General features: G+C 44.5%; 1 protein-coding gene and 1 long non-coding RNA gene across 12 annotated transcripts in view; one reads left to right on the forward strand and one right to left on the reverse strand.

Moving 5' to 3' along the window:
- The window catches only part of ADAMTS17 (ADAM metallopeptidase with thrombospondin type 1 motif 17), a 338,906-nt gene that overhangs the window by 170,636 nt on the left and 153,188 nt on the right, over positions 1 to 15,082 (reverse strand). The window lies entirely within an intron of this gene.
- LOC139083488 (uncharacterized) lies at positions 697 to 4,699 on the forward strand. Its single transcript, XR_011540247.1, has 2 exons — positions 697 to 805; positions 3,803 to 4,699. It is a non-coding gene; the product is annotated as an uncharacterized lncRNA (long non-coding RNA).

A 15,082-nucleotide genomic window follows, 5' to 3' on the forward strand; every position in this document is an offset into this window, starting at 1 on the left:
AGGTCAGCAGGCCTGAGAGGAGTGTTGCCCCAAGTGACCCCAGCTCTGGCCCTACAGCAGGCACTTGCACAACAACTCTCACAAGCCCCCACCACCCCAGGGCCTTTGCTTGTGCCCTTCCCACTCTCTCTATTGGCTAAAATCCTTCCCTCCCTGTAAGGCCCAGATTGCAGGCCACTTCCTCAGTGCAGCAACACATGACCTTCTCTAGCTGAGAGGGATCCCTCCCACCTCAGCTCCCAATGGTCTCTTCTCTCAGGCCTTCCTGCAGGCAGGACTTGTCGTTCTTCCTTACATCTCAACAGCCCAGAACCTCCCCACAGCCTGGTCCAGTGCTAACCACTCAGAAAGCGCTCATCAGCGTTTGTAAATTGATAGAATAGACTGAACAAAATAAAACTAGTTTGTATCTAAGAATTTCTTTTAAAAGGTTTTACCCTCATGGACCTGTGGTCTCTTTGCCTATTATCTAGGTAGTAGAGTGAGTCTGACAGCACCATCTCAGCATAGAATTCCTGAGTACCCTTGCTCCTGAGTATCTAATCAGAAGCAAGCAGTCACGCCTTCCATCAGGAACAACAGGGACTGGGTCAGCCCGTCCCGCCTCGAAGCAGGCTATGTCCCGCCTAATGAAACCTGACACTAGGGAGATAGGACAGAATTTCAAAGGCAAATTCTAGAATTCTAAGACCAAGACCTAGCTCAACTTCTCTAACATGACCACACAGTGGGATCTCCTGGAAAGTTCTAGAAAACACTCATGTCTGGCTCTCACCACCCGAGGTTCTGATTTCATTGGTATGAGGTATGACCTGAGCATCTGGATTTTTTAAATCTCCCAGGTGATTCTAAAGTCCATTAATGTTTGAGAACTGCTGCCACAGCGCAGACCCGTAGTTCTCAGACGTCAGTGCACACTAGAATCCCCTGGTGGGCCCATGAAAACTCAGACTGCTGGGTCCCACCCCAGTTTCTGATTCAGTAGGGTCCAAGGGAAGAGGGTCAGGAGTGGGATAAGAATTCGCATTTCTGTTAAGTTCCCAAGCAATGCTGAAGCTGCTGGTCCAGGGAGCACACCTGAGAACCACTCCTGATGGTTTTACCAGTAAGCGTCCCACCTTGGCTGCAGGTGAGAATCACCTGGGAAACCGAACATACCAATACCTGGGGCCCACCTCGGATCAAGGAAATCAGGATTTCTGCGGGACGGGCTGGGCATCTGTATTTTACAGGGGCTCCGGGGTGAGCCTAGGGTACTTCCAGGGCTAAGCACATCACCTCCAGAAACAGGCCATCCGTCAATGCCTCAGCAGGGACCACATGCAGCTCTTTCCTGTTCTGATCTGAGACAGCCTTCGTGCAGCTTCCATGCCCAGACCCCAGGCCTGCCTGCTTAGGGAGCACTGATCATGCCCCCTCTCTCCATGATGGGACAGAGTTCAGATATCTGAGATCACTCTCCTGTCCTACAAATTGCAGGGAGAAGTCTAAGTTGATAACAAATGGCAGGAATTCTCAACGAGCTTTTAGCCAAGCAACAAAAGATTTAGGACAGTCACTTCTTGGTTAAAGTCAAAATTCCGACTAGTCTTTCTTTCTGCCCAGATTCCCAATTTTGGGGTGAGACCAGGGAGGGTATTATTGGTGGCAGATTCTGGACGCACACAAAGTACAAGGCCTGAATGTTTCATGTACCATATTGTTCCCTAATGGTGAATATTCTAAGGAACAGATAATGTATTGTTTCTCTAAGACCAAGGGTTTGTTTTTGAGATTTCCATACAATTGAGACTTTCAGGGCTTTGCTACTATTTATTTTTCCCTTATTTTCAGGTTCTTCTTAAGCAATACTTTTTATCCCTAAAAGAAATCTTCACTTCCCCTAGTATAAATTATAGCTTCTTGCAGTAATCACTACTGCTTAACTGGCATTCAATTTACAGGATAAAAATATATTCTTTTGGCCGTCTTAATGACTGTGTATACAACTTGTCCTCAAACCCTCTCTGAATTTTGGCTCAGAGCAACTATCGTGTTAAGAGGATGGAATGTGGTTTCAAGCAATGCCAGAAGTATTGCATAAGCGATAATTGATATTTTTTACTAGCGGCAACTTTGTAGTTGATAATGGGTTATTAAAGCAGGAAGAGAGGCCCTCCTCATGGAATCCCATCTGAGATGGAAAAGGAAAAGGTGTTCCAGACAAAAAGCCTCTCAGTGTCAATAAACGGTGGTTCTAGCAGGTCCCATATCTTCCAGAATGCGCCGCCCCAGGCAGAAAGCAGCACAGAAGAGAAGCGCCCTTGTTTCAGCATCTCCAGGGCCGAAGCCAGGGCAGCAGCTGCCCACTCACCCTCCCCTTCCAGCCACATGCAACCCAGCTCCAGCAGGACTCTGTTGCACTTTTGGAGTCAAAGAGAAGCCAGAAATAGCAAGGGTACCAAGTGCCCTGCTGTCCCTATTCCTTTTTCAAAAATAATTCTGATATTGGCCTTTATTTAATGGTCTGCTTTCAATGTGTGTTTACAGAAGAGATTAGTGTCAAACTTGACAACTCTGACAGAGCAGAGACTAATTGGTATGAAATATGAGCTGTCAAAGGCACAGCCATCTGTCCTCATCTCTGGCTACTCCCATGACTACAGGCTTTTCCACCAGGTAGGATGTCAGGGAGATTTCACCAAATTGAAGGCAGCAGAGTTCATGCATTACAAACACAATAGGATCTCTCTGCCCTCCATTTTGGGATCTTCAAGAGAACTCCAATTCTTTAGGAAAAAGAACCAACACTCCAATCCTTAATGCATAAAACGAGACTGAGGCACAGAGCAGCGGCTGACCTGACCTGCAGGGGATGGTAAGGGAATGTGTGCCAGGGCAGAATGGAAGATCTAGACCTTGGGGGTCACCTCATCAGAGAGACATGGTCACCTCCCCTCTTTGGTCACCTTTTGTCACTTCTCAGTTTCACGAAACCACTCTAGCTCCAGGGGCGACACCCTTGTCTATATGAATGGTGCCCCCAGAGGTGTGCTATGTGGTGGCCCTGCTTGCTGCTTTGCAAGATTTCGTACATTGTCTTTCCCTTTCTCACTCTCCAATCACAACACAGATTCATTCTTGTCAATGTCACAGGCGTATAAATATTTATTTTTCATGGCCAAGGCTTTTCTTTTTAGGACACTAGAAGACCGCTGAGGGGCAGGGGAGAGGAAGAGAGCGCCGAAGGTAGTGGAAACAGTGATAGACTGACCTGTCATCATAAGCATTCCCTAGAACAAGGCCATAATGTCCTCCAAAAAGATAACAGGACCACCCCCAACAACGGCCTGCCCTGTAATTTGCCTTCTAGGCCTTGCTGCCTGGGCCATGAGGCCGAACAAAGTCAAACTGACCCACACAGGTATGGACTTTCTCTGCTTCCACATTGCAATTTCTTTCTGAGTCAACCTAAGCGTCCATGCCACAAGCACCAGCATTTCCTGCAAGCTCTATCTCAGCTGGTCAAGTCCTGGGGGTCTAGAGCCCAGGTTCTTGCTCCCCATCTCCCTATTCCATTTGTACTGGTCCAGATGGCACCATAACCCACCAACATTGACATGTGTCTAAACCATAATGGACCATCTCCAGGAAGGAGGAAGAGAAATGTGAAACCTCAAACACTACAATGAGTGAAGGCTTTCCAAAGCCAACTCATCCTAACCCCCTTCCGAGAAAGTAGAGAGCTCTTCAGAAGCACCAAATGCACCCAATGGAAATGCCCTCCCCTCCAATCTTTAATGCCTTTTCTCTTTCATTATAGGGAAAAGTCAAGGAGATGGCACCAAACCAGAACCCGTGAAAACTCACGTTCCTTTTCAAAATGAGGTGAATACCGCTGCATAAAGATGGGGGAGCTCTGCATTTTCTAAGCTTCCAGAGCCATCAGACTGTAACCAGTCCACACTGGGGAAGAAGACCTAATGACGGCAGTGGATAAAGAATAGCAGTTATTACTGACAGTGAAATGAGATGATGGATGCCAAGTGCTTCAAAGACTGGATGGCACAGAGGAAAGCTCTATTCCTGCAGCTATAATGATGTACAGGAGGATGATGACAATGCTGACAACTGCTCACGTTAATGAGTACAGGCCCTCAAACTTGGCTGGGTGTTGGAATCACCTAAGGAAGTTTAGAAAAATATGGATGCCTGAATCCCACGTGCAGAAACTATGATTTAACTGGTATGAGGTGTAGCCTAGACATATGCATTTTTAAAAGACCCTCAAGGCATTATCTCTCTCTCTTAATTTAAACTTTTAATTCTGAAATAATTATAGATGCACCGGAAGCTGAAAAGAAAAATACAGGAAGGTTCTGTGCATCTTTCCTCCAGCCTCCCCCTATGGTCAAATCTTACATAATAACTACAGTGCAATAGCAAAACCAGGAAATTAACATTGGTACAAGCCACGGTGCTTATTCAGATCTCACCAGTCACATTCTTTGTGTGTGTGTAATTCTATGAAATTTTATTACACTGCAATTTCCTGTAATAACCACCAGAATCAAGAAATCATAGCATCACCACAAGACTAGCCCTTTATGGCCACATCCACCATCTCCTCCATCCCTTAAATCCTAACCACCACTAATCTGTTCCCCATCTCTATAATTATGTTATTTCACAAACGTTATATAAATGGAATCATGCAGTATGTATCCTTTTGGGACTGGCTTTTTTTCACTTCATATAACTTCTTGAAGTTCATCCAAGTGGCTGTGTGTATCCATAACCCATTCATTTTTTATTGTTAAGTAGTATTCCCTGATATGCACATACCACAGTTTGTTTAACCATTCACCCACGGAAAGATATTTGGGTACTTTCAAGTTTTTGGCTATTATGACTGAAAGCTGCTATAAACATTTATGTACAAGTTTCTGGGTAAGAATAAGTTTTTATTTTTCTGGGATAAATGCTCCAGAGTGCAATCACTGTGTCTTATGGCAAGCTTTAGTTTTAAAAGGAACTGCTAGGGGCCAGTCTGGTGGAGTACTGATTAAGTTCGTGCACTCTGCTTTGGCGGCCCGGGGTTCAGATCCCAGGTGCAGACCTACACACCACTCATCAAGCCATGATGTGATGGCGTCCCACATACAAAATAGAGGGAGAGTGGCACAGATGTTAGCTCAGCAACAATCTTCCTCAAGCAAAAAGGGGAATATTGACAACAGGATATTAGCTCAGGATTAATGTGTTCCCAGAGTAGCCATACCATTTTACATTCCACCTAGCAATGTATGAGTGACCCAGTTTCTCTGCATCCTGGCTAGCATCTAGTGTTGTTGCTATTCTTTATTTCAGCCATTCTGATAGATTTGTAGTGATATCTTACTGTGGTTTTGATTTGCCTTCCCCAACAGCTAATGATGCTGAACATCTTTTCATGTGCTTATCTGCCATCTGTATAACCTCTTCAGTGAAATGTCTCTTCATGCCTTTTGCCTATTTTCTAAGGATTATTTTAGCTTTACTGCTGAATTTTGAGAGTTCTTTACATATCTTAGATAAAAGTCCTTTGTCAGACATGTGAATTGCAAATACTTTCTCCCAATCTATAATTTGTCTTTTTGAATCATTAACATGGCCTTTCACAGAGTGAAAGTTTTTAATTTTCTGAGGGTCTAATTTATCAATTTTTCTTTTTCTGGATCTTGGTTTTAGTGTTGAGTCTAAGAACTCTTTGCCTAGTCCTAGGTCCTGAAAATTTTCTCCTATGCTTTTTTCAGGAAGTTATAGTATAGTTTTAAATTTTACATTTAAGTTCATAATCCATTTTGAGTTAATTTTTGGATAATGTGTGAGGTTTAGTCAAGGTTGATCTCTTTTTTGCCAATGGATGTCCAATTCCTCCAGCAATATTTATTGAAAAGGCTGTCCTCCCAACAAACGACTTTTGCACCTTTGTCAAAAAGTAATGGGCTTATCTGTGTGGGTCTATTTCTGGGTTTTCTATTCTGTTGCACTGATCTGTGTCTATCCCTCCACTAGTACCACACAATCTTGATTACTGTAACTTTATAATAAGCCATAATATCAGAAACATGATTGTTCCCACTCTATTCTTTTTCAAAATTACTGTGGCAATTCTAGGGCATTTCCCTTTCCCTAAATATTTATGAATAAGCTTACCTATGTCTTCAAAAAACCTTGCTGAGATTTTGATAGGAAGTGCATTAAACCTACAGATCCATTTAGGTAGAACTGACATCTTTACAATGTTGAGTTTTTTAATTCATAAATATGATATGTCTCTCCAAGTATTTAGGTCTTGATTTATTTCATCAGCCTTTTGTGTTTTTCATCATACAGATCCTGGACATATTTTGTTAGATTTATACCTAAGTATGTCATTTTCTTTGTAGTTATTATAAGTGGTGTTTCATTTTCTATTTTGGGTTCCACTTGCTCATTGTCAGTACATAGATGTGCAATGGACTTTTGTGTGCTGATCTTGTATCCTGCAACCTTACTGAGCTCACTTATTAGTGCTAGGAATTCTTTTGTAGATTTCCTGTGATCTTTTTTTGTGTAAACAATCACATCACTTGCAAATAAGACACTTTTATTTCTACTTTTCCAATCTCCATGTCTTTTCTTTCTCTTACTTACTGCAGTGGCTAGGACTTTCAATACTATGTTGATAAGAGTGTTGAGAGCAGATATTCTTGCCTTATTCCAAACAGAGAGAGAACATACTAAGTCTATCACCAGTTAGAATGATATTAGTTGTACTTGTTTTGTAAATATTCTTTATGAGGATGAGGCCCTTGACCTATATTCCTAGTGGAATGACAGTTTTCATCATGAATAAGTGTCAAATGTATTGACAAATGCTTTTTCAGCATCAATTAATACGATTCTATTTTCTTCTTTAGCTTGAGATGGTAGATCACATTAATTGATTTTAGAATATTGAACAAGTCTCAAATACCCGGAATAAATCCCACTTGGTCGTGGCTGAGTATTCTTATTTTGTGTGTGTGCTGAGGAAGGTTTGCCCTGAGTTAACATCTGTTGCCAGTCTTCCTCTATTTTGTTTGTAGGACGCCACCACAACATGGCCACTGATGAGTGGTGTAGGTTCGGCCTGGAACCAAACCCAGGCCATGGAAGTAAAGTGCACTGAACTTAACCACTAGGCCATGGGACTGGCCCCAAGCATTCTTATTATACATTATGGGATTTGATTTGTCAAAATTTTGTAGAGGAATTTTCATGAGAAATGGTTTCTGCTTTTCTTTTTTGTGGGAAGCTTGTTTTGTCTAGTTTTAATACCAGAGTAATACTGGTCTGATAAGATGAATTGGGAAATGTTCTTTCCTTTTCTTTTTTCTGGAAGAGATTCTGTAAAATTGGATGCTTGGTAAAATTATCCAGTGAAACCATCTTGGCCTGGAGATATATTTTTGGGGAGCCTTTAAACCACAAGTTCAATTTCTTTAACAGATACAGGTCTACTCAGGTTATCTATTTCATCTTGGCTGAGTTTTGCCAGTTTGTGGTTTTCAATGAATTAGTCCATTTCTTCTGAGTTGTCTAATTTATGAGTATGAATTTGCTGTCTCTTATTATCCTTTTAATGGCACATAGGATCTTTGTGATATCCTGTTTCATTCCTGATATTGGTGATTTGTGTCCTCTCTCCTTATCTTTGTCAATCTTGCTGGAGGTTTATCAATTTTACTGTTTTTTTTGAACTTTTTATTTCCTTAATTTTACTTTTCCTGTTTTCAATTTCACTGATTTCTGCTGTTTCATTTTCTTTCTTCTCCTTGCTTTGGGTTTATTTTGCTCTTTTTTCTACTTTCTTGAGGTAAGAAGTTAGATTATTGCTTCAAGATCTTTTCTCTTTTCTAATGTAAGCACTTAGTACTATAAATTTCCCTCTCAGCACTTCTTTGGCTACATCCCACAAGTTCTGATATATTGTCTTTTCATTCTCACTCAGTTCTATGTATTCTTATTGCCTTTAAGATTTCTTCTTTGACCCATGAATTATTTAGAAACGAGTTTAATTTCCACATTTGGAGATATTTCTGTTATTGATTTCTAGTCTGATTCCATTATGGGTCAGAGAACATACTCCGTATTATCTGAATTCTCTTAAATTTATTAAGGTTTGTTTTATGACCCACAGTATGATCTATCTTGGTGAATGTTCTAGGGGCACTTGAAAAGAATGTGCTCTGCTGTTGTTGGATGGTCTGTTCTGTGTCAATTAGATTCTATTGCTTGGTATTGTTCAGTTCTTTTATATTAATTTGTAATTAATTGTTGAAACATTTTTATGCTTTAAAATTGTTGTTGGATAATTCCAACATCTGTCACTGGTGTCACTTGATTGACTTTTCTCATTCAAGTTGGGGTCTTCCTCAACCGTATCCTACACATCTTGCTGATAATGTTAGGAGAATCTTGAATCTTCCAATTTAGGAGGCAGTCACCCTGCTTAGGTTTATCATGCAGGTCTTGGCCAACTTCTGAGGGCTTTAGTTCCAACAATCTTTAGTGTTCATAGGCCTGCAATGTTAGTCTGGTCTGCTTTGTTTTCCTGGTTCTCCTGGGCTTCTGTTCAGTCCCTCCTGGGGATGTTCACTGAGGCGGAAGGCACTTCCCTGGGTTGCTTGGTGTTGCTCAGCCACTTTTGAGGAGAAGGGGGTGCAGGAGGGAGAAACTGCTGGACCTGGGGCTGCTTATACCATTGGAAGGCAGGGAGACACAGGGCTTTGCTGCTACTGCCACTGCCACCACATTGGCTGCCCACCCGTGTCCTGGTTTGGGGCAGGAGTTGTGTTGGCTGGGCTTCACTGCTGCAGCTGCAGATAGATTGGCCAGCCCACTGCATCCTGTTATAGAGCAGTGTGCGGATCCCCACAAGGTCTCTGTTGGGCTTTGCCTTTCCAACTTCATTGGTCAGAGAGAGCAGGCTGACCTTGGGTTTTGTGCCTACATCTGTTGACAGTTCTCTTAGGTTGCTGGCCTCTAAATGCCCAGTCCAGGATATGGGAGAGGTAAAAAGAAAACCCGGGGGACTCACCATGTTGTTGCTCCTCAAGGCCTAAGGTCCCCAGCCAATCTGCCTTCTTCTTTCCAGCTTTCAGTCCTTTTGCTGTTGTCTGTTGAATAATTTCCAAGGTATTTGGTTGTATTTAAAGGAGAGGAGCAGGGAAATGTGAGTCTCAATATATCATTCCAGTACTGCAAGTCAGCATTGTCTCCTTTAATCCTCCTAATAAGGCTATGAGGGAGAAAAAGATCAGTATGCCCATTATACAGATGGGGAAACTGGGGCACATGGAGGTTTGTGACTTGCTTAATCTGCAGCAAAGCTGTCTTCAGGATTTACTCCTTGAGGGCCTGAATTAAAGCTGCTGAATTAAACTGGGCTACATATTTGGGTGGAACCTCTGAGGCCCACGCCCTAGCGGCTAGCACAGGCCCTGCCTCTCCCTTGTGCCCCTTGACAGTCTCTGGCTACACAGATGCTGGGGTGGATATTCTTGGGCAGAGATCCTACCTCTGGTCTATCACCATATTCCTTCTGCCCATCATGCTACTGCTACTGCCACCAGATTAGACCTCCCAAAGCCCCTGTCACAGTCACTTCCTGCTAAGGCCCTGCCCAGGGCCCCAGGGCCATATCCAGCAGGTATGAGGGGGTCTTGTCTCACTGTGTCCCTGGCTCACCTATCCCCTCCTCCTGGTCCACTGTTCTCCTTATTCTTCCCTCCTCCTCTGTCTCATGTTGACGCCTGCTCCTCCAAAAGCAGACACCCTCCTCAATGCCCATTCCTGCCCCCCTAAGTCAGCCCACTTGCCTTCTCTCTGAGGACTCTTAACATGGCCCTTTTATGGGGCTGACTGCTCTGCACTTAATAGTCCATACTCCACAACAAATAGCCTATTACATACTATCCCACTTCCAAATGCACATAACATTATACTATGATAACTTTCTCAAGTGAAACAGTGCATGTGAAAGCACTCTGAAAGCCCTAAAGCCCTGTGTGAGAGGCCATGGACCCAGCAGTTAGTACTGTGGGCTCCACGGTCTGAATACCCAGTTCAAATCTCAGTTTCCCTACCTATAAGCTCCAGGGCTGTGGTGAGTTGCTTACCTCTCTGTGCCTCAGTTTCTTTACCTGTAGAATGGGGAGAAGGACAGTATTCACCCCGTGGGATAGTTGAATACCCATGGAGATGAATGAATAGAGGTAAAACACTGAAAACACGCTTGTATAATAACATGTGAGATTTACCACTGGTCAGTGGGGGTATATATGTGCCATAAGCTTTGCCTTGGCGTCTGTGCACTACCCAGTCCTGGTCTCTTTTGTCCCCCAGGTTGTCCATGGGTCACAGAATCGACAATGGGAGAGTCTGAAGGGAGATCAGAGATCAGTTCAATCCTCCTCATACTCCAAGAATCTCTACTTCAATCCCAGGCTGGACGGGCCAGCTCTGTGCAAACACCCCAGCGTGAGGAAATCGACACTGCCTCTGGCGTTTCTAGAGAGCTCTAACTTTAAGAACTTTCCTCTTCCCACTAAGTTGAAACCTCTTTCCCTGTATCTCAAGCACATTGGTTTGGCTCTGCCATCCGAGGCCATCCAGAGACCCCTTGCACCCCGGCAGCCTCTAACGTGCCCCCAAGTGCTGGTGCCCCCCCGCACATCTCTGCAACGTAAAGACACTCAGCTCTTCCCACTGTTTCATTCCTCATCCCCTTCCTTTGCACATGGACATGGTCCTGGCTCCTAAGTCCTTCTTAAAACAGACCTCTCGAAACTAAATACAAAACTCCTGGTGCTACTTAACATCTAAAAGGCAAAGTGGAGCTATGACTGCCACTTTCATTTCTGAAGACGAAACTTGTGTTAATGTGGACTAAGAATGTCCTGGTTTTGTGAGCATGCAGCTAACTCTAACCCCTTACATACAAGAAATCAGTTTCATCTCTTGTGCTAATCTTAATCCAGTGGCAGGGGCCGCCTGCAGAGTTAGGAAGGATTATGAGCTGGGACTCAGTGGAAAAGGTTCTGGGATCAATTAGTAACGTCTGTCAATGAAGTACAAGACGGAAGTAGAGACAGACGTGTTTGCTGGCAGTGACTGGAATTTTTTTAAACATGCTGCCATTAAGCCATGTTTCCACCATCCTGTGCATTACATCTGGTTCATCTGGGACTTAACTCATATTAAATGCCATCTGGAAAGCTGTAAGGCATATGCTTACCATACAGACTTCAACATGACAAAGGGCTTAAAGCCCGACTCTGCCACTTACCAGTGGAGCATCTCTGGGTCTCATTTTTCTCTCTATAAAATGCAAATAATACTATCTGAGGATTGGGGTGATAATGAAATGCATTATGCATTGCCACATTTGGCCACTTTTCCAGGTGGTCAAGAACTTCGTGTACTCTGAATTTTTGTATACCATTCTGCCTCCCATCTTTGTGCCATCTTAGTGTCTGATGAGTGTACTACCCCTCTCCACACGCAGGTCATGACTGAAATGTTAAATCAGGGAGCCCCACGGCAGGCAGAAGCCTCTCTCCCAGATAGACACCCATCTTCCAATAATCATCCCTTGAGTAAGGTTGCCCAATAGTTGCAAGTTCATTTAACTGCAGTGGTATCCAGTCCACAGTTCCCATACTTCCCTTTAGGAGTGTTAAGAGTTTTGCAGAAACTGTGGTGAAATTGACATTCCCTGCCTCTGCACAATCTGATGGGTAGGACTTTTATCAGTAGATTCTTAGATGAATTCTTAGATTCTAGGACTACCTATTTTAACTCTGAATGCTCACAAATTATGTTTGATGAGCCATTCTGGAATCTTTCCTGCAAACAGCATTAATATCCTAAGTCTAAAAGGTGTGCCATTTGCTTCATTTGCCTTTAGCAAGATGGCATTTGCCTATTTTCAGCCGTTAGCACTCCTTGCTTTTCCTTCATCACTCCTCCACAATTACCAAAGTGGGCTGGCACTCTCATGTGCAAACAAGTTCTCTCAATCTGGGCCAAGAGAGCCTGAATCATGTGAAGCAGCTGGTTGATCTCTTATCACCTCCTCCATCATCTGGGTCTTCAGTTCCTACCAGTACAAGGTGCAGTATACAAGTTCTGGCTGTATGAAAACCAGGCAGGACTTGCTGGGCAAGGTCAGGATGGTCATGCCTAGTGATAAAGGCAGTTCAGTTAGAAAAGGCAGCATCCCTAGGGGTCTGGCTCTTCAAAGCACAATATGCCCTTGGTCTTCAAAAGCAGTATCTTTCATGGACAAAGAGAACAGGCTGGTGGTTACCAGAGGGGAAAGGGGTTGGGGGGTGGACATAAGGGGTAAAGGGGCACATATACATGGTGAGTGACAAGTAATAATGTACAACTGAAATTTCACAATGTTATAAACTATGATGACATCAATTAAAAAAAAGAAGAAAAACGGTACCTTTACAACCCTTTGCAAGTCCACAAGTTTGGAAATATGATCTCTTTGGGGGGCTCTTTCACTTTCTTTCTGGTCTGGTAAGCAGCTCTCTCTGCTTTCTTTCCTGAGTCATCTTTCACAAGGAAATGAGTTTGACACTCACTTTGTAGCAGTTGCTGTATGCACAACAAGGGCCAGATAACAAGCAGTACTGAAGACCGGTGCTGGGCGTCGCCAGGCTCAAGCCCTGGGGTGGACCAGGGGGTTCTCAGGACACGTGATTCAGTTCAAACTGCAGCCAGGAGTACCCAGGGTCCTGGACTTTAGCGCGCACTCTAAACCCTTAGCTTCCAGCAGTTTCCACACAGCACTGGAGGCTGCACTGGTCTTCCAGACCCTAGGTAATATGCCAAGTGTGGAAAGAGAAAACAATGCCTTTCAAATCAGATGCAAAAGACAATCAAGGGGCTGACTTGCCAACTCCATAACTCCACCGAGGGGCAGCCACAGCGTGGACTCTTCACGTATGGGTCACTGGCAGCGAGGGTGGGAAGAAGCTACCCTCAGAAAAAGCACAGTCACTCATGCATTGGCTTCTGCCTCCAAACTGAAAATGAAACTGAACGGGAGAATGGAGAGGAGCTAGAGAGAAGGCCAGCGTCTCAAAGCCTTAGGCCTAAAAGCCTCACTCTGCCCTCTGAGCGAGTCAAAGACCACTACTTTGGGGGCTCTTAGGGAGGGCTGGATATTTTTGTTCAGTGTTTCAGCCCGCCACTTCCTTCCATATTCTACGTGGAAAACCCCCATTTCACAAGCAAACCAAACCCTGCTTGACCAGCATGTTCCTGAACAGCTTTGTCAACATCCAAGAGTTTGACATTCCAGAGTTTAGCCAAAAATTTGCCAGATTTTATGATGCATCAAGTTAAATGTTTAGACTAGACTGGGGTCTCTTTTAACAGGTAGGATGGGTGGGGGCTCATGTCTACAAAGAAACCTGGTCCCCAAGCTATAGAGGAAGCTGAATGGAAGCCTAGCATCAAACTCTGGAAGCCAGTTGAAGACCCCTCGGAGCCTGCGGCACTGGACCTGGATTCATAAAGTGTGAATGAAATAGGGGAGCACAGAAGAGATTCCATAAACCAGGGCAAAGAAGCTATTCTAAACACTGCCCCAATAAAAAATCCCCAAAATGAAAAGAAGCGATAGTCCCTTCAACCCCACCAAAAGATACACACACACACACACACACACACACACACACACATTCTGCATTTACAGCATACAGCGAGGAGTGAGCACTGCACTGAGATGAGGTCGGTAGAAAGGGCAACCACTGATGTGCTCTAACCATTCTTCTCAAATTACCATGTGCTCAGGAATCACCTAGCCGGGCTTGGACCCTGCATTTCTAACAGGCTCCCAGGTGACATGATGCTGCTAGTCCTCAGACCTCACTCTGAAGAGCAAGGCGCTAGAGGCAGTCTTACTGTTTGTCTAGTCCGTCCCTGGTGCAGCACCTCATGTGGGCCGCCTCACTCTCCTCTGCAGAATTCTGAACTGGGCACGGGATAGGGGAGTTTTAGGCGCTGCCAAGTCAGCAAGGGCAGTTCAAGTTGGGTGGGTGGGCAGCAAAAGAGAGGGGTTTCTGCGAGTTTGCTCCGCCGAGTAAGCCAAGCTCTATGTAGCCCCGGAAGCAAGCTGGCCGTGGTTTTCTTCATAGCAGCTCCCTTCTGCTGCCGGAGTGCAGTTTCTGCCACTCCTCGGTGATCACAGAGCATATATCACAAAGATTAACAGGCCCTTAATTAATCCAGGTGCTCCCCCCACCAAAGAGCCACCGACGTAGCCAACTGTAGGTTCATTAGGTGTCATTTACCCAACAAGCACGTGATCCTGCCTGAAAGGCTCCCCTGACCAGAAACCAACCTGTGTATGCCTCCCTGTCATCAGCAGGGGTCCTATTGTTTGGTTTGCAGTGTGTCTGAAGCTGCCCTGTTGTGGGGATCCTACTGGACCTGCCATATCCTTGGTGTGGGAGGACACTGTTATCGAGTTTGACTTGTAACGAGCACCACTGTTTCTCCGACCCTCCTTCCCTTTAACAATCTACCTGGCTGTGGCGGTGGCCCTGGCTCCGGTGCAGGTTCAGCGCCAGCGTAACACATCCCAGTGTCACAGGGCCCAGCCTCTCCCAGTGGCCCACAGCCCCGCCCCACAGCATCAGCCTCTCCAGCAACTTTGACGACCCCAAGATTTTTCCTGGCTCAGTTCAGAACTGTCCAACTTGCCTTCCCATTCTCTCTTTGCTCCTGATAATAATCATAAGTGAGCATCAGCAAATCACTGGGCTTACTTGACACCTGCCCCTTCTCAACGACACTGAAGTGCGGTTATGATCAACAAGATGTCTTTACAATGCTTCCAATGACTTGCTAAGAAAATTATAACCTCCCTTATTTTATATACATCTACTTATTTATGTTTTTTCCAAGAGAGGTCATTTCCAGATCCTCAGGCGGGCCCCTGGCAACTATGGTACTCTGTTCTGATGTCAGGAACAAAGCAAATTGTTTCATGCGTCCCCTAGACCCCTCAAGC

This window comes from Equus przewalskii, chromosome 1 (genome assembly GCF_037783145.1).
Source record: "Equus przewalskii isolate Varuska chromosome 1, EquPr2, whole genome shotgun sequence".
Classification (NCBI taxonomy): domain Eukaryota; kingdom Metazoa; phylum Chordata; class Mammalia; order Perissodactyla; family Equidae; genus Equus; species Equus przewalskii.